Raw genomic sequence first — 27,862 nt, forward strand, 5'->3', positions numbered from 1 at the left:
ACATTTTTCGTATTGACTGACCTTCATGTCTTCAAGTAATGATAGACTGTCATTTGTCTTTGCTTATTTGTGCTGTTCTTGCCATAATAGGGACCTCGTATTTTACCAAATAGGGCTATGTATACTATATATACCTCCACTACTGTCACAACACAACTGATTGGCTCAAATGCATTAAGGAAAGAATTTCCACAAATTAACTTTTCACAAGGCACATTGTTAATTGAAAAACATTCCAGGTGACTGCCTCATGAAGCTGATTGAGAGAATGCTAAGAGTGTGCAAAGCTGTCATCAAGGCAAAGGGTGGCTACTTTGAATAATCTAAAATATACACCACCGTTCAAAAGTTTGGAAGAAAATAAGTGTTTTTTTTGTCTATTAAAATAACATCAAATTATTCAGAAATACAGTGTAGACAAATCACTATTGTAGCTGGAAACGGCTGGTTTTTAATGGAATATCTACATAGGCGTACAGAGGCCCATTATCAGCAACCATCACTTCTGGAGTTTCAATGGCAAGTTGTGTTAGCTAATCCAAGTTTAGTTTTTTAAAAGGCTAATTGATCACTAGAAAACCCTTTTGCAAGTATGTTAGCACAGCTGAAAACTGTTGTCCTGATTAAATAAGCAATAAAACTGGCCTTCTTTAGACTAGTTGAGTATCTGGAGCATCAGCATTTGTGGGTTTGATGACAGGCTCAAAATGGCCAGAAACAAAGACCTTTCTTCTGAAATTCATCAGTCTGATCTTGTTCTGAGAAATGAAGGCTATTCCATGTGAGAAATTGCCAAGAAATATCTCGTACAATGCATTGTACTACTCCTTTCACAGAACAGCGCAAACTGGCTCTAACCAGAATATAAAGAGGAGTGGGAGGCCCTGGTGCACAACTGAGCAAGAGGACAAGCACATTAGAGTGTCTTGTTTGAGAAACAGACGCTTCACAAGTCCTCAACTGGCAGCTTCGTTAAATAGTACCCGCAAAACACCAGTCGTCAACAGGGAATAGGTGACTCCAGGCAGTGTTGCAAAGAAAAAGCCATATTTCAGACTGGCCAATAAAAATTAAAGATTAAGATGGGCAAAAGAACACAGACACTGGACAGAGAAACTCTGCCTAGAAGGTAAGCATCCTGGAGTCGCCTCTTTACTGTTGATGTTGAGAACGGTGTTTTGCGGGTACTATTTGATCAATTAGTCTTTTAAAATTATAAACTTGGATTTGCTAACACAACGTGCCATTGGAACACAGGAGTGATGGTTGCTGATAATGGGCCTCTGTACATCTATGTAGATATTCCATAACAATCCTACCGTTTTCAGCTACAATAGTAATTTACTACATTAACAATGTCTACACTGTATTTCTGATCAATTTGATGTTATTTTAATAGACAAAAAATGGACATTTCTAAGTGACCCCAAACTTTGAACAGTAGGGTATTTTGTTTTATTTAACACTTTTTTGGTTACTACATGATTCCATATGTGTTATTTCAATGTTTGGATGTCTTCACTATTATTCTACAGTGTAGAAAATAGTAAAAAATAAAGAAAAACCCTTGACTGAGTAGGTGTGTCCAAACTTTTGACTGGTACTGTTATTTTGCCAGGTAAGCCTACTTTGCAGTTAAGATATCTTTTGGAAAGTTTTATGAGAAAGCCTACTGTTTCTGCATCGCTAACTGGCTACACAAAGTGGTAGACACAGGCCTTCCCGTGGCGTTGCTTCTTCAGAAAGTTGCAAGAAATACATATCACTGATGCGTTCTTTAATATTCTTTACATGTAGGCTTTGAATTGAATGAATCTGCTTTCGCTTTTTTCTCCACAGCCTATTATTACAACAATTATTATCTGTGTGATTTTTTTCCTGGTTACACTGGTGTTCCCAAAATAAAATGTCAGGTTGCACAGCAAAGTACTGTATCTATGAGCATATTCAACCAAAACGGTCACACTTTAGAGCCCTGTTGGTAATTGTTTAGAGTTGCTATGTCCTCCCACGTCTTCGACATAAAAATCTCCTCTTGAACAGATTCAATAATACACATAGATTTCTCGGCTAACAATCAAGGGCTTCTGTCAAATCAAACAATTGTATAATGCATACATTATTTTCAGTCATTGATTATGTAACATGGGAAATATAGTCTATGTAGCGGAGGCTAGATTCTCTCCATCTCTCAGATTTGGTTTTTCTGTAACACTGTGCAAGAATCAGCAAATGATCCACATTTAGATACATTCAGTGCACCAGTACATATGTATCTGGTGTGACAGACTGGTGAGCTGTGGCTAGTGTGGTAATTCAATCATCCAGAGGAGTGCTTTCATTTATCTCATTCAACCTCCCTTATTAACCTATAATTACCATGCAGTCGCTCGCATCGTTAAGCCTGACCTTTAGAGCTTGACCCCTGACATTGGCTATTCAAGACAAGTGTCTGTAATGAAAGTTGACCATGTATGTCTGACGAGTGATAAATTGATTCCCATGACGTTTTTATTGTTCCTGTTGTCAGTGTGTGTGTTATTGCTGTGACGACACTGCATGTTGGACTGATAAGGATAGGGCAGAGCGGTTGCATACATGAAAGACAGAACGACAGGTAACTTACGGCTATGTGTAAGTCATCCGTTTCTATCCAACACTGATAGTCATGGTCTGTTTTAACCAGCCAAGCCCTACCAAACTGATAACATGTTCGACCCCAGAATGACACCAGAGGAAAGGGAGAGAGGGAGGAGATTTAGGGCTGGAGAGACTTTTTCCCAGTCTGGTTTTATCAAAGCATGTACATTTATTTTCTCAGCATTTTTATGATATCAGTTAAGAAATGTTGATGCTTGTGAGTTGACCAGGAAAAAAACATGTGGAATAGTCACCTCATCCACTACCACGTCAGCTATGAATCCCTCCAATCCAATCTTGACTTCAACCCAGACCTCAATGCCACATTATGGCATGATATGGCAGATACATAAGATTTATGTGTAAAACCCTGGTAGAGACTGGTGCTTAGGGTGCGGAAATATATTCTTCCCCTACAGTTCTCAATTTTATCCTTTGTAATTCAAATCAAACTAATTACTCTTGGAACCTATTTGTCTGGTGCTGCTACCCTTTTCTATTTAGCTCATGTCCAAAGCCTCCCAGATAATGAAATTTGAGATGTCCCACTTGTGACTCATGCCTTTGCCATGAAAGTATTAGAAGGTCACATTAGATGGGAATTTCAGGCCATCTACCCTGCTGCTATTCACAATACGGCTTTCCACCCTTCTATTTATCGCTTATGTAGAATGTTAGAATGGTACATACCTGCTAGAGCCCTTTCACAAATTCAATATAGACCTCATGATAGAGAATGCAGTGACGGCCCATTGGGCACAGACGTCAGTTCATCTTCTAGTTTTGATTTACATTTGGTTCAGTTGTCGACTAATGTGAATTCAACATGAAATCAACAAAACATTTAATTCGATTTAGGTTTAAAGTTGGGAGAAAAAAATACGAAATTCCCTTACGTTCATAACTTTTTGTCCACGTTGACTCAACGTCATCACATTACATTTTTTTGTTGAAATGATGTCGAAACCACGTTGATTCAACCGGTTTTCGTCCAGTGGGGCGAAATGACTGATTGTGCTTCATACAACTGATTGTGCTTGGTAAGTGTTGCACCTAAAACTGTTATGTGGGACAGGTGAAACCGTCTAATTGAAACAGCAACCTGAGAAGGCAATCAATGACTTACACTGGTGCTGAGAGCCCTGCATGCCTCGCAAGGTTCCTATTATTCGATTTCATATAATCTGATAACCCTGATTCATCTTCTCCATTTCAAATGTTCAGGCTTGGATCAATGGCTCTGCCTCCCACTCATCGCTGTGGAAGCTGGGGAGAGAGGTCACAGCCACTGACATTCCCCTTCCATTAACACATGCACAGTCTTGTAATGTACTGAATTAGCTAACATGACTGAAACACTTACTGCAAGACTTTGAGCGACACAAAATGTCTGTTTACGCCAATGGTTGTGAGTGCTGTTCTTCTTTGGTTTTCCCGGCAGATACCTTAAAAAATACCCTCCTTCCTCTCTGGAGGGAGTGACAGTGTGTCATAATTTAGGGTGACTTTAAGACATGGAATCAAATGTATTGATTTCACCTTTAATTGTGTCAAAATGGCCCAGAAGGATTGTGGTATAGAAGCCATATGATCCAACCTACTCTGCAGTATTGTTGTGAAGGAAGGAGAATGTAAAGTGGAGATAGAGGAGTGAATAAACAGGGCAAAGTGGGTGTAGCTATAAACCAAAAACTGGGATGCTACACAGTAATGATACCCCAAAAATCAAGGCAACAACATTATAGAAACAAGGAAAGTGAAAAATCATAATTTAGCCCCTTTCAAATCAAATCAAATGGTATTGGTTACATACACATATTTATCAGATGTTATTGCGTGTCTAGCGAAATGCTTGTATTCCTAGCTCCAACAGCACAGTAGTATCTAACAATTCACAACAATACACACACATCTAAAGTAAAAGAATTGAATCTAAGGTACATGGTTGATTAACCGGGTGGTAGCCAGCTAGTGCCTCGGAGGGAGTCAACATCTGCATCGAGCAACAAATTCCCATTATTTCTGAATCTGTTCGGACCGAACAGCTAGCGCAACAACTAAACTGGCTTTGAAATAAATCTGATATAAAAACAAATAAAATCTAATTGTATGTGTCACATGCACCGAATACAACTGGTGTAGACCTTACCGTAAAATGCTTACACCAACAATGCAGTTTTAAGAAAAATAAGGGTTAAAAAAATTAAAATAACAATAATTGAGCTATACACACAGGATGGCAGGTAGCCTAGTGGTTAGCGTGTTGGACTAGTAACCGAAAGGTTGCAAGGTCAAATTCCCAAACTGACTAGGAAAAAATATGTTGTTCTGCCCCTGAACAAGGCAGTTAACCCACTGTTCCTAGTCCATCATTGAAAATAAGAATTTGTTTATAACTGACTTGCCTAGTTAAATAAAGGTAAAACTAAATGAAATAAAAGTGCAGGGGTACAGGTTTGTTGAGGAAATATGAAGGTAGGGGTAAAGTGACTATGCATAGATAATAAACACCCTCTGTAGCACCTTGCGGTTGGAGGCCGAGCAGTTGGCATACCAGGCAGTGATGCAACCAGTCAGGATGATGCAGCTGTAGACATTATTGACGATCTGAGGACCCATGCAAAATCTTTTCAGTCTCGTGAGGAGGAATAGGCATGGTCTTGCCCTCTTCACAACTGTCATGGTGTGTTTGGATCATTATAGATTGCTGGTGATGTGGACACCAAGGAACTTGAAGCTCTCAACCTGCTCCACTACAGCCCCACCGATGAGAATGGGGGCGTGCTCGGCCCTCCTTTTCCTGTAGTCCACGATCATCTCCTTTTTCTTGATCACGTTGAGGGAGAGGTTGTTGTTCTGGCACCACACTACCAGGTCTCAGACCTCCTCCCTATAGACTGTCTCATCGTTGTCGGTGATCAGGCCCACAACCATTGTGTCATGCTTGGCCTTGCAGTCATGGGTGAACAGGGAATACAGGAGGGGACTAAGCACGCACCCCTGAGTGGCCTCCGTGTTGAGAATCAGCATGGCGGATGTGTTGTTGCCTACCCTGACCACGTGGGGGTGGCCCGTCAGGAAGTCCAGGATCCAGTTGCAGAGGGAGGTGTTTAGTTCCAGGGTCCTTAGCTTAGTATTGAGCTTTGAGGGCACTATGGTGTTGAACTGTAGTCAATGAACAGCATTCTCACGTAGGTGTTCCTTTTGCCCAGGTGGGAAAGGGCATTGTTGAGTGCAATAGAGATTGCATCATCTGTGGATCTGTTGGGGGGGCCTGCAAATTTGAGTGGGTCTCAGGTTTCTGGGATGATGGTGTTGATGTGATCCATGACCAGCCTTTCAAAGCACTTCATTGCCTCAGACGTGAGTGCTACGGATCAGTAGTCATTTAGGCAGGTTACCTTGGTGTTCTTGGTCACAGGTTACAGACTCAGCCAGGGACAGGTTGAAAATGTCAGTGAAGACACTTCCCAGTTGGTCAGCGCATGCTTGGAGTACACGTACTGGTAATGTTGACCTGTTTAAAGGTCTTACTCACATCGGCTATGGAGAGCGTGATCACACAGTCGTACGCCTCTCTGTGTTTGTAATGAAGGTGGTCTGGAGTTTTTTTCCCTCTTGTTGCACATGTAACATGCTGGTAGAAATTAGGTAAAACGGATGTAAGGTTCCCTGCATTAAAGTCCCCGGCCACTAGGAGCACCATCTCTGGATGAGCATTTTCTTGTTTGCTTATGGCTTTATACAGCTCGTTGAGTGTGGTCTTAGTGCCAGTATCGGTTTGTGGTGACACAGTGAGGGAAAAAGGTATTTGATCCCCTGCTGATTTTGTACATTTGTCCACTGACAAAGAAATTATCAGTCTATAATTTTAATGGTAGGTTTATTTGAACAGTGAGAGACAGAATAACAACAAAAAAATCCAGAAAAACGCATGTCAAAAATGTTATAAAATTATTTGCATTTTAAAGAGGGAAATAAGTATTTGAGGCCCGTCAGGAAGTCCAGGACCCAGTTGTACAGGGCGGGGTCGAGACCCAGGGTCTCGAGCTTAACTTACATCTAGACGTTCCGCTAGCCAAATATCAAATGGAAGAACGTGGCACGAAATACAAATACCTCAAAAATGCAATAATTTCAATTTTTCAACCATATGACTATTTTACACCATTTGAAAGATAAGACTCTCGTTAATCCAACCACATTGTCCGATTTCAAAAAGGCTTTACAGCGAAAGCAAAACATTAGATTATGTTAGGAGAGTACCCAGCCAAAAATAATCACACAGCCATTTTCAAAGCAAGCATATATGTCACAAAAACCCAAACCACAGCTAAATGCAGCACTAACCTTTGATGATCTTCATCAGATGACACTCCTAGGACATTATATTATACAATACATGCATGTTTTGTTCAATCAAGTTCATATTTATATCAAAAAACAGCTTTTTACATTAGCATGTGATGTTCAGAACTAGCATTCCCACCCAAAACCTCCGGTGAATTTACTAAATTACTCATCATAAACGTTGACAAAATACATAACAATTATTTTAAGAATTATAGATACAGAACTCCTTTATGCAATCGCTATGTCAGATTTTAAAATAGCTTTTCGGCGAAAGCACATTTTGCAATATTCTGAGTACATAGGTCAGCCATCACAGGCTAGCTATTCAGACACCCGCCAACTTCGGGGCTCACTAAACTCAGAATTACTATTAGAAAAAATGTATTACCTTTGCTGTTCTTCGTCAGAATGCACTCCAAGGACTGCTACTTCCACAACAAATGTTGTTTTTGTTCCAAATAATCCATAGTTATGTGCAAATATCCCCGTTTTGTTCGTGCGTTCAGGTCACTATCCAAAGGGTAACGCGCGAGCGCATTTCCAGACCAAACATTTCTAAATGTTCCATTACCGTACTTAGAAGCATGTCAAACGCTGTTTAAAATCAATTTTTATGCTATTTTTTCTCATAAAACAGCAATAATATTCCAACCAGACAATGCTGTATTCATTCAAAAAGGAAGAGAAAAAATGGCGAGGTCTCGTGAACGCGCATCTCCAGTCTCTCTGTCACCAGGCAGTCCACTGACAAACTGTGCTGTTGTTATCTGCCCAGAGACAGGAGACGCCTCAACCCGGTTTCTGAAAGCTTTAGAGAGCCAATGGAAGCCTTAGAAAGTGTCACGTAACAGCTCAGATACTGTAGTTTCGATAGACAAGCAACGGAAGGACTAAAAATTTGCAGAAAGGCCACTTCCTGCTTGGAATCTTCTCAGGTTTTTGCCTGCCATATTAGTTCTGTTATACTCACAGACACCATTCAAACAGTTTTAGAAACTTTAGAGTGTTTTCCATCCAAATCGACTAATTATATGCATATTCTCATTTCTGGGCAAGAGTAGTAACCAGTTTAAATCGGGTACGTTTTTTATCCGGCCGTGAAAATACTGCCCCCTATCCCAGACAGGTTAATGACGAGTTTGGAGGGTACTATGATGTTAAATGCTGAGCTGTAGTCGATGAACAGCATTCTCACATAGGTATTCATCTTGTCCAGATGGGTTAGGGCAGTGAGATTGCGATTGCATCGTCTGTGGACCTATTGAGGCGGGAAGCAAATTGGAGTGGGTCTAGGGTGTCAGGTAGGGTGGAGGTGATATGGTCCTTGACTGGTCTCTCAAAGCACTTCATGATGATGGAAGTGAGTGCAACGGGGCGATAGTTATTTAGCTCAGTTACCTTCGCTTTCTTGGGAACAGAAACAATGGTGGCCCTCTTGAAGCATGTGGGAACAGCAGACTGGGAATAAGGATTGATTGAATATGTCTGTAAACACACCAGCCAGCTGGTCTGCGCATGCTCAGAGGACGCGGCTGGGGATGCCGTCTGGGCCGGCAGCCTTACGAGGGTTAACAAGTTTAAATGTTTTACTCACGTTGACTGCAGAGAAGGAGAGGCCGCAGGTTTTGGTAGCGGGCTGTGTCAGCGAGCAAAGAAGTTGTTTTGTTTGTCTGGGAGCAAGACATCGTGGTCCGCGACGGGGCTGGTTTTACTTTTGTAGTCCGTGATTGACTGTAGACCCTGCCACATACCTTTCGTGTCTAAGCCGTTGAATTGCGACTCTACTTTGTCTCTATATTGACGCTTAGCTTGTTTGATTGCCTTGTGGAGGGAATAGCTACACTGTTTGTATTCGGTCATGTTTCCGGTCACCTTGCCCTGATTAAAAGCAGTGGTTCGCGCTTTCAGTTTTGCGCGAATGCTGCCATCAATCCACGGTTTCTGGTTGGGGAATGTTTTAATAGACGCTGTGGGTACAACATCACCGACGCACTTGCTAATAAACTCGCTCACCGAATCAGTCATATTTTGTTCTGTTGATGTTTACACAGACAACTACAGTTACATTGTAAGATGTTTATAGGTGTGTTTGATAGAGAATATGAATTATGAATTTACCAAGTGACAGCCTTATTCTAAGTGCACTGGCTCATCACAACAATGTGCAAGAAGTTGGCCTATTGTATTGGCCTATTGCTAAATGTATTGTTCCACATTCTAGCTAGTGTCCATCACTGATACAGTCAAGAGTTGCTTTCCTTGGCTCCCAACAAAAAGCTTTCGGGCCAACTGTTATATTGGTCGTCTAGTAGTCAGCTAGTGGGGATACTTGTAAACAAAACAGCTGAGCTCCCTTATGAAAAAAATAGCAGTCAGAGTACAGCATAACTGTAGTACACTGTAGTATAACTGTAGTTAGATTGCAGTATAATTACTGTGCAATTACTGTGTCCAAAATATCACAGTCGACAGCAGTTACTGCACTTTTACTGCAGTTTCAAAACTGCAATCTTTTTTTGTAAGTGCAGTTGTGTTGTTAAGTTAGCTAGCCAGGTAGCAAACAAGGTAGCTAGCTACATTTCGAGTACAGTAGCTTGACAGTAGCTAGTTAGCTAGCTACTAACTTCCTAACTTTTACTTTTCAGATAATGAGGTTATCAGAAAAACTGCTGAATTGTAGATAACATAAGTAAAAGTATACTTGAAACAACTTCAGAACCAATTATCCACAGTTGCTAACAGTTATGGTAGCTACCTGGCTAGCTAGCTTTATTGGTCCAGGGAGTAGCTAGGCTCTAGCTTTGCCGGAAAAACTCCAGTATTACCGCTAAACTCTGTAATAATGCTTGATCATTCAATTCCATTGCAGAAGAGGGAGGAGGAGAGTGGATGATCCTCCGCCTTGTCATAACTGGCTGTGCTGTGCTCCGTAACAATTACTGAAGCTACCCTGACTGACTGTTGCCCAAGTGCTCAGGTCCGGTGCTCATAGTTTGTTTACAACTAGCTGAGTGTGGGCTGTGTCAGAGACTGTATGGGCTGTGCACACGGAGGAAGGAGGAGATGTGCACGCCCGATTTAGCAATAGTCATACTGAGCCATACGTCAGTGTTTGGAGGGTGGAACTAAACAAGCATTATTGATTAACATATTTCTTGTTGAAGCTGCCTTCTCCAATCTGTGGACTTATATGATCACTAATGACCTGATGGAAATCCAAAGTTCCAGACAGGAATTTCTTTCAGTACTTATTTATCGTAACCAGAGCGGAGTTATGATTTGAAATGAAATGTGCAGATACATACCCACTTCATTTTTTCAGTACATTTCTCTTTGTAACTGCTAAGATAACTGCCATAGCGAGGCTATTCAATCTCTCTCCTATCGCTGTCTCTCTCTCTGTCCCTCTCTCTCTGTCACGCTCTCTTTCACTCTCTCTCTTTCCACTCTCACTCTCTTTCTCTCTCGCTCTTTACGGCGTGTTAATCGTCTAAATACGACTTATTTTTTAATTGGGGCTCTGATAGTCTATTACAAATCAGTCTGACAGTACTTCTGACAGTAATTCAGTCAAGTATGTTAACCAAAATGCATCAGAAAGTAATTGGGAAGTTCGGAAGATCATCAGGCAATACTGTTGTATGATTTCTATATAGAAAAGAGCATTATCATTGATCATTATTTTTCCTCGAGTCTGATTTAGTGTCTTATCTTGTCCTCTCTGATCTAATGAGTCGTGGGCATTGTAGAGAGAAACAGATTCCCGCTGTTGAATGGCGGGAACCCGGTTACTGAGATTTACCGGGATTTACCGCCCAAAACCACTCCCCTTTCCCAGGATAAATAACTGCGAGAAACAGGTCAATTACAATAAATTATTTATATGAACAGCATGGTGTGCAATGTCTAAATCCTAAATCTGTCTTCGCTACGGCCTTTGCATGGTGAATCATCAAGCTCACAGTGGGGACAGACAGCCCATCTCAGTATGGAGCGTGTTCAAAATTAATGTAGACCTATCATCTCATCATGGTAATTTTTTTAAATGTGACAGCTAGGCCTGCATTTGCTGCAGCATAGTTTAGTTGATTGGTTAAGATGATTGCCTCTTCGCTGACCCAGTCAATCAGTAAACAGAACGAAGACATTCTAAGGAAGGTCCAATAAACCTCCTTGTCATTCAGAGGAGGTGGGACCCAGCTAGCACAGTGGATCTGGGCCGATTCTGGCTGAGAGTTGGGGCACTCGGCTGAGAGTCAGATTTGGCTGACGTCATGTGGCCTGAATCTGTGCCACCTTCCGCAGTATTACGTATGGCTAGGATGTGGGGATTAAGCGCGGGCCGATTCCAGTGTGAATTATCTTGCCCAAATGTATTACTTGGGGCTCGGGCCGATGGGGGCTACTCTCTGGCAGATGATTACACAGCCTGCTTTATATAATTAACATAACCATTTTTTTTCTCCATATTTTGTCATTGTTTCTATGATCAAAAAATACAATTAACATTTAAATTACATTCTTTAAGATTCCTGTTTATGTAGTATTTTAGTATTTCGATCATTTGTGCAAGGCAATTGATAAGCATAAAAAACTTTGTGGATGGAGCCTCCCGTGTGGCGCAGTGGTCTAAGACACTGCATCGCAGTGAAAATTGCGTTGTTACAGATGCTGGCTCGATACCCATGCCGGCCGCGGCCGGGAGACCCATGAGGCAACGCACAATTGGCCCAGCGTCGTCTGAGTTAGGGGAGGGTTTGGCCGGCCATGATGTCCTTGTCCCATCGTGCTGTAGCGACTCTTGTGGCGGGCCAGGCGCATGCACGCTGATACAGTCACCAGGTGTACGGTGTTTCCTCCGACACAATTTTTTTTTTGTGGATGGGTATAATTTGTTTGTTTAAAATGTATAATAGTAATATTTAAAATTACAAAATCGGATAATTTTGTATACATTTATTTAAATTTGCATTGGGACGATTCTGGGACGATTCTGGTAAGATGCTGGCAAAGTCGGCTGAATTCCGGTACACGGAAACGGCCTGATGTACTTGGGCCGATTCTGGGCAGTCATTCATTTTGATTCTGGGCCAAGTCTGACATCTGATTCAGGGCCGATTCAACCAGTTCCGGCCCCCCGGAAGAGGGCCGCTTCTGGGACGATTCCTCATTGCTAGCTGGGGACTAACAATCAAATTTGGTGTAATATGGGAGAGATGTAAAGGGATGCTGAATAGAGTGCCATGATACAAAGCCTACAGAACAAAGACACAACAAAAATATAAATAATGTGACTTACCTGAAATCCGCAGAGTTTACTGGAGACCTGAAGAGAGACTTTCGGTCGGTGCTTTAAGTGGAGCGAGAGACCACCAAAGTTTTGCTGGGGCACAAAGATTGGCTAGCTTGCTAATGGCACTGGGGCTGGAGAGACTTCAACTACAGAGAGGCGAGTTATTAGCAGCATGGGATCAGAACCAGCAAAGTCGAGGATCGGGACACTGAATAGCGCGAGAAGTTACAGCTCGAGGAAAGCGGACATTGAACTACAGCAAAGGGAAGTAAAAACTTTCACTGTTGAATTTAGGCTCAAAGTCATTCATGGAACGGGATAGTAGCAGTGTGAACGGACAGTGATGGTGTGAAATTGGCAAGAATAATGATTAGCCACAGTAGCAGACAGTTCAGCTAACGCAAATACAGCTATTCTGGAAACTCATGAGCTGGAGCATATCGCTAGCTCTGACTATAGAAGCAGATTGCTAACTCATTCTAGGTGAAGATCATTCGTTTGGTAACTGATATGAGAGAAGCAGACTTGTGATTTCACAGTGACTGTAAGAGAAATAACATTATTCTATCATGGGAGAAAAGAGTTCCATGAAGTCAGCTGAAAGGACATTACCATTGAAGACAGTTTAGCTCTTGAGTCGCTGGTTCATTTAGTAAAACGCAACTTAGTTGAAACAAAATCAACTTTATTATTTTATTTTAGTGACAATTTTAATTGTGACTTACTTTCAGGTTATCTGATAATCAAGAATTGATGATAATAATTCTAAACATTTTTCTGGACTCACCACGTGGATTGAATAATAGAGACCATACTATTGCACTCTTACACCTGCACCTGTGCTCCGCTGGCCTTTCTCATTAAAAAACACTCTTGGAGTCCCATGCAGGAAAAGCTAGAATAGAATAGCTTGCTGGACATTATTATTATTTTTTGCCTTTCTTATACCAATAGACAATTCGAAGAGGGACACAAGCTCTTGTTTGCTGAATGTTAAACAAACCGGCCAATAGAACTCACAGGTAGTTTGAAAGAAGAGCGAACGCGCGTTGGCAGTAGGTTATAGCAGTTATTTATTCAGACCCATAACCATTCAATCTTCGTGAAAGCCTTCTGCATCTAATTCTAGTCCTGTTATTCAAGGATGTCATTAAAATGATGAAGATAAGGACAACGAAACTGTTGAAAGCAAAGAAGGAATGAAGTAACAATATGGACGTAATTCCAGTCCATATAAACCCGTAAAATACAATACTGTACAGTAATACAGGTCACATAAAAAAAAAATGTGCCTACTTGAGCTAGTTTCATTTATTTACCCAAGAGAGCATATGGCTAGCTAGATCTATGGGCTTTTATGTTTTTCTGTTGTTCATAATGTGTAGAAGCCTATATCATATATGTTTTGGATAACGGCCCAATCATTCATTTTTTGGGGGAGTTTGGCTCATTAAATGTCTTTAATTTAGGGCTCATAAAATGTATTGAATGTATGGCTCATCAGGTTCAGGTAGCATCAGGCTTTAATTTTCGATCAAAGCTCTAATCAAATCCAGACATAGGCCTATTTATATGCTTTATAAAGACACTTCCGGTTTTGGTTGGAAATACTGGATTACCCGGGAGAAAAGTGATTTATTCTCGGGATGGAATATTCGTAAAATACTGTGAAAATATTCAACCCTACTGGGTACACCACGTCATTTCAACGTGGAAATTTGGTTAATATTTGATTGAGACATTGATCAATAAGATTTCAAACCTTTATTCACTCACTCAAAAAGAGAGCCAGAAGTTTGTTCAATTTCCAATGTGTTATCACTATGCTTTCAACCAAAAGCACAACCAAATTCCAATGTAAAAACAATGTTTTATTTTGTTTAGTTGTCATCTAACCCTAGTCATAACCTTATGTTTTGACCACATCGAATTGAGGGTAATTACACATCCTTTTACCTCAGATTAGTGATTTTAGTATAAAAGTTAGTAATACAATGACACAATCTATTGCTTAAAACAGATCAATATCATTGGTTTTACCTTTGATTTTGTCATACATGTTGGCAGTCTTAGGACTTCTACTATCATTTTCAAACTCAAATGGCAGGGAAAATTGGGGCACTCTCTGTATAAAAGCTGCTGGCCTTACACCTATACACAGTGTTGGAGAAAGTACCCAGTTGTCATACTTGAGTGAAAGTAAAGATACCTTAATAGAAAATGCCTCAAGTAAAAGAGAAAGTCATCCAGTAAAATACTACTTGAGTAAAAGTCTAAAAGTATTTGGTTTTAAATATACTTAAGTATCAAAAGTAAATGTAAATGCCAAAATATACTTAAGTATCAAAAGTAAAAGTATAAATCATTTCACATCCCTCATATTAAGCAAAACAGACAGCACAGTTTTCTTGTATTTCTATTTATAGATAGCCAGGGGCACACTCCAACACAAAAAAATGATTTACAAACTAAGCATTTGTGTTTAGGGAGTCCGCCAGATCAGAGGTAGTAGGGATGACCAGGGATGTTCTTTTGATAAGTGTGTTCTGCCAAGCATTCAAAATGTGACAAGTACTTTTGGGTGTCAGGGAAAATGTATGGAGTAAAAAGTAGATTATTTTCTTTAGGAATGTAGTGGAGTAAAAGTAAAAGTAGTCAAACATATAAATAGTAAAGTCAAGTGCAGATTCCCCAGAAAAACGACTTAAGCAGTACTTTAAATTATTTTTACACCACTGCCTATACATGGATTTGAGAGTTAACTATCAGTCAAATAACAGCCAACCCTTGTCACTGTTGATATGCTATAGCGTGTCGTGATTCGTTGAAGTTAAATAACAAAGCAACTGATTTGTTTCCTTCCTCATTTCAGCAGCCTTAAAACATTATTTTAGATGACTGTCTTCAGCAAATTCTCTTCTAACCAGTGATAAGAAAATTATTCTCAGATTCAGTTTGGCCTTTGAATAGTGTTAGTTTAAACAGCGCATACACCCCAAATGTTTGCCCCCACTCTATTGATTTCAAATGTATGTCAATATGAGTGATTAACAAAATAATGTTGCGGTTACCTTTCCACGTTGACGACCCACAAAATGCAACAATCCAAAATGTAGCTGGCTGTCTTCTACAATTTGTCCTCTAACCAGTGATATACAGTACCATAGGAAAGTATTTAGACCCTAAAAATAAAATCCTCAGCAACCTACACATAATACCCCATAATGACGAAGCGAAAACAGGTTTTAGAAATCTTTGCAAATAAAAAACAGTAATACCTTATTTACATAAGTATTCAGACCCTTTGCTATGAAACTCGAATTTGAGATCAGGTGCATCCTGTTTCCAATGACCATTCTTGAGATGTTTCTAGAACTTGATTAGGGTGCGCCTGTGGTAAATTAAATTGATAGGACATGATTTGGAAAGGCGCAAAAACCAAGCCATGAGGTCGAAGGAGTTGTTCGTAGAGCTCCAAGATAGGATTGTGTCAAGGCACAGATCTGGGGAAGGGTACCAGAAAATGTCTGCAGCATTGAAGGTATCCAAGAACACAGTGACCTCCATCATTCTTAAATGGAAGAAGTTTGGAACCACCAAGACTCATTTTAGAGCTGGGCACCCGGCCAAACAGAGCAATCGGGATAGAAGGGCCTTGGTCAGGGAGGTGACCAAGAACCCGAATGTCACTCTGACAGAGCTCTACAGTTCCTCTGTGGAGATGGGAGAACCTTCCAGAAGAACAACCCTCTCTGCAGCATTCCACCAATCAGGCATACTTATGGTATACTTATGTAAATGTGATATTTAATTTTTCTTTTCTTTTTTTATTAGCAAACATTTCTAAAAACCAGTTTTGGCTTTGTCATTATGCAGTATTGTGTGTAGATTGATGAGAAAAACAACAACAATTGACAACATTTTACAACAAATGGCTGTAACCAAATGGCTGTAACCTAACAAAATGTGGAAAAAGCTAGGGGGTCTAAATACTTTCCGAAGGCACTGTACATTATTATTCCCAGATTCCATCTGTTTTCTTAGTAAGGTTAGTTTGAACAGGACATGCAACCCGACTCCCCCATCTCGTTCTATTGAGTTCAGCATGATAGCAATATGAGTGAATGACAAATAAGTGTTGGTTGTCTCTTTCCGTTTTGGCGACCCCCAAATCAAAATGCATCACTCCAAAATGTAGCTGGTTGTCTTCATCAGGTTGTCTTCTAAAAAGTGAATATTTACAGTTTGAGTTGTGTTATTTTCAAGAGCACAACCTGATTTCCCCACTAATCAATATGAGTGATTAATTGCCAATTGTCAAAACAACCTTTTTTTTTGGTGCATATGCAGCTTATAAGGAGCTTGTTTAAAACAATAAAAGTAATATGATCACTTTTGTGGCACATGTGCTCTACCGTTCAAAAGTTTGGGGTCACTTAGAAATGTCCTTGTTTTTGAAAGAAAAGCAAAAAAAATGTGTCCATTAAAATAACATCAAATTGATGAGAAATAGTGTAGACATTGTTAATGTTGTAAATGACTATTGTAGCTGGAAATGGCAGATTTTTTATGGAATATCTACAAAAGCGTACAGAGGCCCATTATCAGCAACCATCACTCCTGTGTTCCAATGTCACGTTGTGTTAGCTAATCCATGTTTATCATTTTAAAAGGCTAATTGATCATTAGAAAACCCTTTTGCAATTATGTTAGCACAGCTGAAAACTGTTGTCTTGATTAAAGAAGCAATAAAACTGGCCTTCTTTAGACTAGGTGAGTATCTGGAGCATCATCATTTGTGGGTTCGATAACAGGCTCAAAATGGCCAGAAACAAAGACCTTTCTTCTGAAACTCGTCAGTCTGATCTTGTCCTGAGAAATGAAGGCTATTCCATGTGAGAAATTGCCAAGAAACTGAAGATCTTGTACAACGCTGTGTACTATCAAATCAAATCAAATTTATATAGCCCTTCTTACATCAGCTGATATCTCAAAGTGCTGTACAGAAACCCAGCCTAAAACCCCAAACAGCAAGCAATGCAGGTGTAGAAGCACGGTGGCTAGGAAAATCTCCCTAGAAAGGCCAAAACCTAGGAAGAAACCTAGAGAGGAACCAGGATATGAGGGGTGGCCAGTCCTCTTCTGGCTGTGCCGGGTGGAGATTATAACAGCACATGGCCTAGATGTTCAAATGTTCATAAATGACCAGCATGGTCAAATAATAATAATCATAGTAGTTGTCGAGGGTGCAACAAGTCAGTAACACAAGAGTAAGTGTCAGTTGGCTTTTTCATAGCCGATCTTTGAGAGTATCTCTACCGCTCCTGCTGTCTCTAGAGAGTTGAAAACAGCAGGTCTGGGACAGGTAGCACGTCCGGTGAATAGGTCAGGGTTCCAGCAGGTCTGGGACAGCAGGTCTGGGACAGGTAGCACGTCCGGTGAACAGGTCAGGGTTCCATAGCTGCAGGCAGAACAGTTGGAACTGGAGCAGCAGCATGGCCAGGTGAACTGGGGACAGCAAGGAGTCATCAAGCCAGGTAGTCCTGAGGCATGGTCCTAGGGCTCAGGTCCTCCGAGAGAGAGAAAGAAAGAAATAGAAAGAGAGAATTAGAGAGAGCATATTTAAATTCACACAGGACACCGGAAAAGACAAGAGAAATACTCCAGATGTGACAGACTGACCCTAGCCCCCCGACACATAAACTACTGCAGCATAAATACTGGAGGCTGAGACAGGAGGGGTCAGGAGACACTGTGGCCCCATCCGATGAAACCCCCGGACAGGGCCAAACAGGTAGGATATAACCCCACCCACTGTAGCTCAGTTGGTAGAGCATGGTGTTTGCAACACCAGGGTTGTGGGTTCGATTCCCACGGGGGGCCAGCACAGAAAAAAAAAGGAAAAATGTATGAAATGTATGAAATTGTATAAAATGTATGCATTCACTACTGTTAGTCGCTCTGGATAAGAGCGTCTGCTAAATGATGTAAATGTAAATTTAGTGCTTTATCCGGGTAGCCAGAAAGTAGAGCATTGCAGTAGTCCAACCTAGAAGTAACAAAGGCATGGATTCATTTTTCTGCGTCATTTTTGGACAGAAAGTTTCTGATTTTTGCAATGTTATGTAGATGGAAAAAAGCTGTCCTTGAAACAGTCTTGATATGTTTTTCAAAAGAGAGATCAGGGTCCAGAGTAACGCCGAGGTCCTTCACAGTTTTATTTGAGACGACTGTACAACCATCCAGATTAATTGTCAGATTCAACAGAAGATCTCTTTGTTTCTTGGGACCTAGAACAAGCATCTCTGTTTTGTCCGAGTTTAAGAGTAGAACGTTTGCAGGCATCCACTGCCTTATGTCTGAGACACAGGCTTCTAGCGAGGGCAATTTTGGGGCTTCACCATGTTTCATTGAAATGTACAGCTGTGTGTCATCCGCATAGCAGTGAAATTTAACATTATGTTTTCGAATGACATCCCCAAGAGGTAAAATATATAGTGAAAACAATAGTGGTCCTAAAACGGAACCTTGAGGAACACCGAAATTTACAGTTGATTTGTCAGAGGACAAACCATTCACAGAGACAAACTGATATCTTTCCGATAGATAAGACCTAAACCAGGCCAGAACTTGTCCATGTAGACCAATTTGGGTTTCCAATCTCTCCAAAAGAATGTGGTGATCGATAGTATCAAAAGCAGCACTAAGATCTAGGAGCACGAGGACAGACGCAGAACCTCGGTCTGATGTCATTTAAAGGTCATTTACCACCTTCACAAGTGCAGTCTCAGGGCTATGATGGGGTCTAAAACCAGACTGAAGCGTTTCGTATACATTGTTTGTCTTCAGGAAGGCAGTGAGTTGCAGCGCAACAGCTTTTTCAAAAATTTTGAGAGGAATGGAAGATTCGATATAGGCCGATAGTTTTTTTTATAATTTCTGGGTCAAGATTTGGCTTTTTCAAGAGAGGCTTTATTACTGCCACTTTTAGTGAGTTTGGTACACATCCGGTGGATAGAGAGCTGTTTATTATGTTCAACATAGGAGGGCCAAGCACAGAAAGCAGCTCTTTCAGTAGTTTAGTTGGAATAGGGTCCAGTATGCAGCTTGAAGGTTTAGAGGCCATGATTATTTTCATCATTGTGTCAAGAGATATAGTACTAAAACACTTTAGTGTCTCCCTTGATCCTAGGTCCTGTCAGGGTTGTGCAGACTCAGGACAACGGAGCTTTGGAGGAATACCCAGATTTAAAGAGGAGTCCGTAATTTGCTTTCTAATGATCATGATCTTTTCCTCAAAGAAGTTCATGAATTCATCACTGCTGAAGTGAGAGCCATCCTTTCTTGGGGAATGCTGCTTTTTAGTTAACTTTGGAACAGTATCAAAAATACATTTTGGATTGTTCTTATTTTCCTCAATTAAGTTGGAAAAATAGGATGATCGAGCAGCAGTGAGGGCTCTTCGATACTGCACGGTACTGTATTTCCAAGCTAGTCGGAAGACTTCCAGTTTGGTGTGGTGCCATTTTCGTTCCAATTTTCTGGAAGCTTGCTTCAGAGTTCGTGTATTTTCTGTATACCAGGGAGCTAGTTTCTTATGACAAATGTTTTTAGTTTTTAGGGGTGCAACTGCATCTAGGGTATTGCGCAAGGTTAAATTGAGTTCCTCGGTTAGGTGGTTAACAGATTTTTGTCCTCTGAAGTCCTTGGGTAGGCAGAGGGAGTCTGGAAGAGCATCAAGGAATCTTTGGGTTGTCTGAGAATTTATAGCACGACTTTTAATGCTTCTTGGTTGGGGTCTGAGCAGATTATTTGTTGCGATTGCGAACGTAATAAAATGGTGGTCCGATAGTCCAGGATTATGAGGAAAAACATTAAGATCCACAACATTTATTCCATGGGACAAAACTAGGTCCAGAGTATGACTGTGGCAGTGAGTATGTCCAGAGACATGTTGGACAAAACCCACTGAGTCGATGATGGCTCCGAAAGCCTTTTGGAGTGGGTCAGTGGACTTTTCCATGTGAATATTAAAGTCACCAAAAATGTGAATATTATCTGCGATGACTACAAGGTCCGATAGGAATTCAGGGAACTCAGTGAGGAACTCTGCATATGGCCCAGGATGCCTGTAAACAGTAGCTATAAAATGTGATTGAGTAGGCTGCATAGATTTCATGACTAGAAGCTCAAAAGACGAAAACGTCGTTGTTGTTTTTTTTGTTGGTAAATTTAAATTTGCTATCATAAATGTTAGCAACACCTCCGCCTTTGCGGGATGCGCGGGGGATATGGTCACTAGTGTAACTAGGGGGTGAGGCCTCATTTAACACAGTAAATTCATCAGGCTTAAGCCATGTTTCAGTCAGGCCAATCACATCAAGATTATGATCAGTGATTAGTTCATTGACTATAACTGCCTTTGAAGTGAGGGATCTAACATTAAGTAGTCCTATTTTGAGACGTGAGGTATCACAATCTCTTTCAATAATGGCAGGGATGGAGGAGGTCTTTATTCTAGTGAGATTGCTAAAGAGAACACCGCCATCTTTAATTTTGCCCAACCTAGATCGAGGCACAGACACGGTCTCAATGGGGATAGCTGAGCTGACTACACTGACTGACTACTACTCCCTTCACAGAACAGTGTAAACTGTCTCTCACCAGAATACACAGAGGAGTGGGAGGCCCCGGTGCACAACTGAGCAAGAGGACAAGCACATTAGAGTGAGGCATCTAGTTTGAGAAACAGACGCCTCACAAGTCCTCAACTGGCAGCTTCATTAAATAGTACCCACAAAACAGCAGTCCAAACGTCAACAGTGAAGAGGCGACTCCGGGATGCCGGCCTACTGCTTGTCGTGCGGAAGCAGAGAGAACAGTCTATGACTAGGGTGGCTGGAGTCTTTGACAAGTATTACTGAATTGAGTTTGGTTGACAATGCAACCAAATATTAATATTTGAAGGAGATGTATCTTTTGTGTCATTGACTTAGTCTGGCTTTAATTCCAGTTTGTCTCCAAATCAATAATTGATTTGTTGGATTCACGTTTCCAGCTCAACCAAGATTCAAAGTTGAATAGAACTAAATCAAATCAAACTTGATTTGAAATGCATTTGAAGTTTGCTTTGATTTAGTCCTATTCTTTAACAAAACATTTTTGGGTTGAGATGTAGACGTGAATGCAACATATCAATTATTCATTTGTTGAGCCAGGATGATACCAGTATCTCGATACTCGTTAGTATCATGACAAGGAAACAAAACACGAATCGGATTTCACTTCTTGAGGAAAAAAAAAGAAGCATCATTATGTTGTCATCCAGAGTCACATTTATTTTCCAAGCTATAGCACACAGTACTTTACATAGAGCAGGTTTTTACATAGAGCAGGCTTCGTGTTGTCATTTTTGCCATGAAAAGAAATATTGCGATACTGTTTTTCCGGCCCTATTAATTTGTTGACAAACAAATTGAATTAAAGCCAGACTAAGTCAGTGGCACAGATGGAACTATATCCACTCATTCCAGTGTAGACTCCTGAATATCTTGGTTTGGGGCTCGTAAGTAAGCATTTCACTGTGTGTGTTCGGCTCATGTGACTAATACAATTTGATTTGAGTTTGACTATGACTTAATAATTTATATGTTGGATTCAGGTATCCATTTCAACAAAACATTTACGTTAAATAATAGGACTAAATCGAATGTAATACACATTTAAATGCACTTTGCATAAACTTTGATTTGATTTTGTCCTATTCTTTCACTTAGATTTTTGGTAGAGATGGAAATGTGATTAGCTTGAAGACTAGATTTGAAGCCTAGGCCCATCTGTATTGTCTATTTTTAGTTGAACGCTGGGTTGAATTAAAACAATAGGTGTTGATGATAAATGACTTATAAAGTATGATTACATTGCATCTGTTAAACCTACTCTTTGGAATGACATCGCTAGCAACAGTGAATGTATTTAGTTATTAAGAGATCTGTCAATAATTCTTACGATAGCACAGTGGTAGTAGTCAGTGACAAATATCAAAGCTGGGCTTGGTTAAAACCCTGGATGGGTTTTAACCAAATGAATAGGTCTAGACAGAGAACTCTCCAGAAGAAGGTGCTGCACAGCCTATTGTTTCTTTTTCTGATAGTGGATATAACGTTGAAGATCTGACATAGTTTCAAAGGTACAAATTCAACATATTTGATTTATTTTCATATATTTGTCTATGTTGAAAATGGGTTACAATTATGACATAGTCCATAATGCACAGCATCCTGTGGTTGAAATTTCACTCTCAAATCAACAGTTTATGTTGTCTACTTTTTTCAAAACCAGTATATTTTCCACATAGATTCCACATCACAATATGTTGACAAATAAAGTTGAAACAACATTTGTGACTAGTGGGATATGTGTTCAATAATTTGTATATTAAACAATTCAAAAGATAGACACAGTTGTAGTAATAAAACAGAAGCCACTCTGTTTATTGCATCTATCGGCTACCGGAGGTTACTGATGTTCTATTTCAGAGTTTCTCTCGCGACCCCATTTTCAAATCAGGGGACCCCACATGGGAAACGCTGCATTATTGCTTTCCCAAAGCAATCATGGGGAAGGTATGACCGCTACGTTTGAAAGATTAGGATACATTTATTCTCTGGGAAATATATAAATTCGCCATAACCTACTGGTTTTGTCTGCATGAGGAAGTCATTTCCATGGTTTCCCAATGCAATCTACAGTTGCTTCTTTGCCCTTTAGCAACTATTTTGTCATCGTAGTTAATGGACTAGAATAGGCCATGTGAATTATAGCGATTTCTGGATTTGACTGATTCCACTGCAACACGTCAGATTCAATATTCATTCCACTGTAGTGATCATGAATAGATTACATTTTAACTCACTTTCGACTGCCTGTCATAACCGATTATCCCCAGTGTATCTCTTTGATTTGATCTGGTGATTTTCATGAGCAGAGCAGCCCTGCAGCAGTTGTTGAGAAAGTGTGTATAGCTGCCCTGTCGGCCTGTTTAAGCTGAGGCACTCATCCCCCCAAGGCAAGTTATGGACTGTTACTCCCCCTTATTCGGCAAGATGCCCTGTATAAAAGATACACCACCACATTTCACAGTAGGTATGGTGTTATTTTCTGCCCATGCATTCTCATTTCAATGCCAAACCCACTACTGGTGTGCGTGGCCAAAGAGCTCTATTTTCATGTCATCTGACCAAAACACCGGTTTCAAATCAAAGTGCCAGTGCCGTTTAGAAAATTCCAGGCATCTACATTTGTTGGATTACGTGAAAATAGAGCTCTTTGGCCACGCACACCAGTGGTGAAATGAGAATGCATGGGCAGAAAATAACACCATACCTACTGTGAAATTTGGTGGTGTATCTTTGATGTTATGGGGCTACAGTATTTTGCTTTCTCTGGTCCTGGGGCCCTTCTTAAGGTCAAAGTCATCATGAACTTTAACCAGTACATTTTAGCCAAGAAACCTGGTTGCTTCTGCCAGGAGTTTGAAACTTGGGCGCAAGTGGATCTTCCAGAAAGACAATAACCCTAAGCACACATCAAAATCCACAAAGACATTGTTAATTGGCCACAAAATCAACATTTTGCAATGGCCATCTCAGTCTATGGACTTCAAACCCATTGAAAACATGTGGTTTGAATTGAAGAGGGCAGTATACTGTATAAGCACAGACGAGGGATATCAAGGATCTGTAAGGATTCTGTATGGAGGAATGGTCTAAGATCCCTCTCAATGTGTTCTCTATAAAACATTTTAGAAAAAGATCAGTGGCATTATACTCTCAAGGTGAGGTATTGAAAACGGGTATGAATAAGATTTTTTTTTATTACTTGTTAAACATAATGTTTTTATCTGAGTAATTGTATTAGTATAAAATAATATAATTGCCCAATTTCCTTTAGCATACAATATAGTATTTGAATTATTTCATAGAGTCATTTTTGCTCATCTTTATGAAGGCTGTCAATAATTTCGGACCCCACTGTATATTTAGGAAATATGAAAAAATGCCAGGACATCATATGCCAACGCAACAAATGTCTATACATGCACATCAGAGACCTGTGATAATAATTACATTGTGAATCCTGACAGACTTTTGATAGTGATGAAACGCCTTCATTAGGGAGGGAGGTACCGCATCTCCTTGACAGGGAAAGGAACATTTCATGCAGGAAGCTCACTGCTGAAAGAACCTCCATTTCCAATGACCTCATTTACATTTACCACATTTACATGCACACCAGTATTATTAGGGATACTCAAGAATTCTGTTTTTGATTTGACACATATGTACATCATAACCCGCTTACAATTACACAAAAAAGCTTGTATCACAGTTACGAAAAACCTGGAAAAGATGCCTGGGATAGGCTAATCTAAGATGAGATACTGTGGAATGTAAACACCGTATCCCGTTTACTGTTGTTTTTGCGGTATCAAATCAAATCAAATGTTATTAGTCACATGCGCCGAATACAACAGGTGTAGACCTTACAGTGAAATGCTTACTTACGAGCCCCTAACCAACAGTGCAGTTTCAAAACTAAGGATTAGATTGAGAGATAAAAGTAACAAGAAATGAAAGAGCAGCAGTAAAAAATAACAATATATAAAGGGGGGTGCCAATACAGGCAATGTGGGTGGTGCACCGGTTAGTTGAGTACATGTAGGTAGAGGTTAAGTGACTATACATAGATGACAACAGAGAGTGGCAGTGGGGGGGGGGGGGGGGGGGGGGGGGGCAATGCAAATAGTCTTGGTAGCCATTTCATGTTCAAGCTGTTTAGAAGCCTCTTGGAACTAGACTTGGTGCTCCGGTACTGCTTGCCGTGTGGTAGCAGAGAGAACAGTCTATGACTAGGGTGGCTGGAGTCTTTGACAATTCTTAGGGCCTTCCCCTGACACCGCCTGGTATAGAGGTCCTGGATGGCAGGAAGCTTGGCCCCAGTGATGTATTGGGCCATTCCCACTACCCTCTGTAGTGCCTTGCGGTCGGAGGCCAAGCAGTTGCCATACCAGGCAGTGATGCAACCAGTCAGGATGCTCTCGATGGTGCAGCTGTAGAACCTTTTGAGGATCTGAGGACCCATGCCAAATCTTTTCAGTCTCCTGAGGGGGAATAGGCTTTGTCATGCCAGCTTCACGACAGTCATGGTGTGCTTGGACCATGTTAGTTTGTTGGTGATGTGGACACCAAGGAACTTGAAGCTCTCAACCTGCTCCACTGCAGCTCCGTCAATGAGAATGGGGGCGTGCTCAGTCCTCTTTTTCCTGTAGTCCACAATCATCTCCTTTGTCTCGATCATGTTGAGGGAGAGGTTGTTGTCGTGGCATCACACGGCCAGGTCTCTGACCTCCTCCCTATAGTTTGTCTCGTTGTTGTCGATGATCTGGCCTATCGCTGTTGTGTCATCGGCAAATTTAATGATGGTTTTGCAGTCGTGCCTGGCCGTGCAGTCATGCGTGAACAGGGAGTACAGGAGGGGGTTGAGCAAGCACCCCTGGGGGGACCCTGTGTTGAGGATCAGTGTGGCGGATGTGTTGTTACCTACCCTTACCACCTGGGGACCGCCTGTCAGGAAGTCCAGGATCCAGTTGCAGAGGAAGGTGTTTAGTCCCAGGGTCCTTAGCTTAGTGATGAGCTTTGTGGGCACTATGGTATTGAACGCTGAGCTGTAGTCAATGAATAGGATTCTCACATAGGTGTTCCTTTTGTCCAGGTGGGAAAGGGCAGTGTGGAGTGCATCTGTGGATCTGTTGAGGTGGTATGCAAATTGGAGTGGTTCTAGAGTTTCTGGGATGATGGTGTTGATGTGAGCCATGATCAGCTTTTTAAAGCACTTCATGGCTACAGACATGAGTGCTACATGTAGGTATTACAGATTCGGACAGGGAGGGGTTGAACATGTCAGTGAAGACACTTGCTAGTTGGTCAGCGCATGCTCGCAGTACACGTCCTGGTAATCCGTCTGGCCCTGCGGCCTTGTGAATGTTGACCTGTCTAAAGGTCTTACTCACATCGGCTGCGGAGAGGGTGATCACACAGTCTTCCGGTAGAGCTGGTGCTCTCATGCAAGTTTCAGTGTTATTTGCCTCGAAGCGAGCATAGAAGTAGTTTAGCTTGTCCGGTAGGCTTGTGTCACTGGGCAGCTCTCGGCTGTGCTTCCCTTTGTAGTCTGTAATGGTTTGCAGGCCCTGCCACATCCGATGTGCGTCAGAGCCGGTTTAGTATGACTCGATCTTAGTCCTGTATTAACGCTTTGCATGTTTGATGGTTCGTTGGAGGGCATAGCGGGATTTCTTACAAGCTTCCGGGTTAAAGACACGCTCCTTGAAAGCAGCAGCTCTGGCCTTTAGCTCAGTGTGGATGCTGCCTGTAATCCATGGCTTCTGGTTGGGGTATGTACTGTGGGGATGACGTCATCGGTGCACTTATTGTGTCCTCCTCAATAAGAATAAGAATATATTCCAGTCTGTGCTAGCAAAACAGTCCTGGAGCTTAGCATCTGCTTCATCTGACCACGTTTTTATTGATCTGGTCACGGGTGCCTTCTGCTTTAATTCTTTGCTTGTAAGCAGGAATCAGAAGGATGGAATCATGGTCAGATTTGCCAAATGGAGGACGAGGGAGAGCTTTGTATGCATCTCTGTGTGTGGAGTAAAGGTGGTCCAGAGTTTTTTTCCCTCTGGTTGAACATTTAACATGCTGATATAAATTTGGTAAAACTGTTTTAAGTTTCCCTGCGTTAAAGTCCCCGGCCACTAGGAGCGCTACCTCTGGGTGAGCGTTTTCTTGTTTGCTTATGGCGGAATACAGCTCATTCAATGCTATCTTAGTGCCAGCCTCTGACTGTGGTGGTATGTAAACAGCTACAAAGAATATAGATGAAAACTCTCTTGGTAGGTAATGTGGTCTGCAGCTTATCATGAAAAGCTCTACCTCAGGCGAGCAATAGCTCGAGACTTCCTTAGATATCCTGCACCAGCTGTTGTTTACAAAAATACATAGACCGCCGCCCCTTGTCTTACCAGACACTGCTGTTCTATCCTGCAGGTACATCGTATAACCAGCCAGCTGTATGTTGATATTGTCGTCGTTCAGCCACAACTCCGTAAAACATATGATGTTACAGTTTTTAATGTCCTGTTGGTAGTTTAATCTTCCCAATAACATCGTCCATTTTATTGTCCAAAGATTTCATGTCTGCTAGCAGAATTGAGGGAAGTGGAGGTTTATTCGATCGCCTCCGACTTCTCAGCAGGCAGCACGCTCTCCGGCCTCTCTTTCGCCGCCTCCTCTCCACGCAGATCACGGGGTTCGGGGCCTGTTCCAGAGGGAGCCGTATATCCTCCATCTCGGGCTCGTCAGAGTCGTGAAAGAACAAAAAGGATTCTGCTAGTCCGTGGTGCGTAATCACAGTCCTGATGTCAAGAAGTTATTTTCAGTCATAAGAGATGGTAGCGGCAACATTAGGTACAAAAAGAGTAAAAAAAATAAGTTACAAACAACGCAGATAATCGAA

The 27,862-nt window shown here is 41.2% G+C and overlaps 1 protein-coding gene across 2 annotated transcripts in view; it reads left to right on the plus strand.

Annotated features, from left to right (window-relative positions):
- The window catches only part of LOC106582707 (metabotropic glutamate receptor 4), a 284,018-nt gene that overhangs the window by 72,338 nt on the left and 183,818 nt on the right, over positions 1-27,862 (plus strand). The window lies entirely within an intron of this gene.

This window comes from Salmo salar, chromosome 22, assembly GCF_965601325.2.
Source record: "Salmo salar chromosome 22, fSalSal1, whole genome shotgun sequence".
NCBI classification, from domain to species: domain Eukaryota; kingdom Metazoa; phylum Chordata; class Actinopteri; order Salmoniformes; family Salmonidae; genus Salmo; species Salmo salar.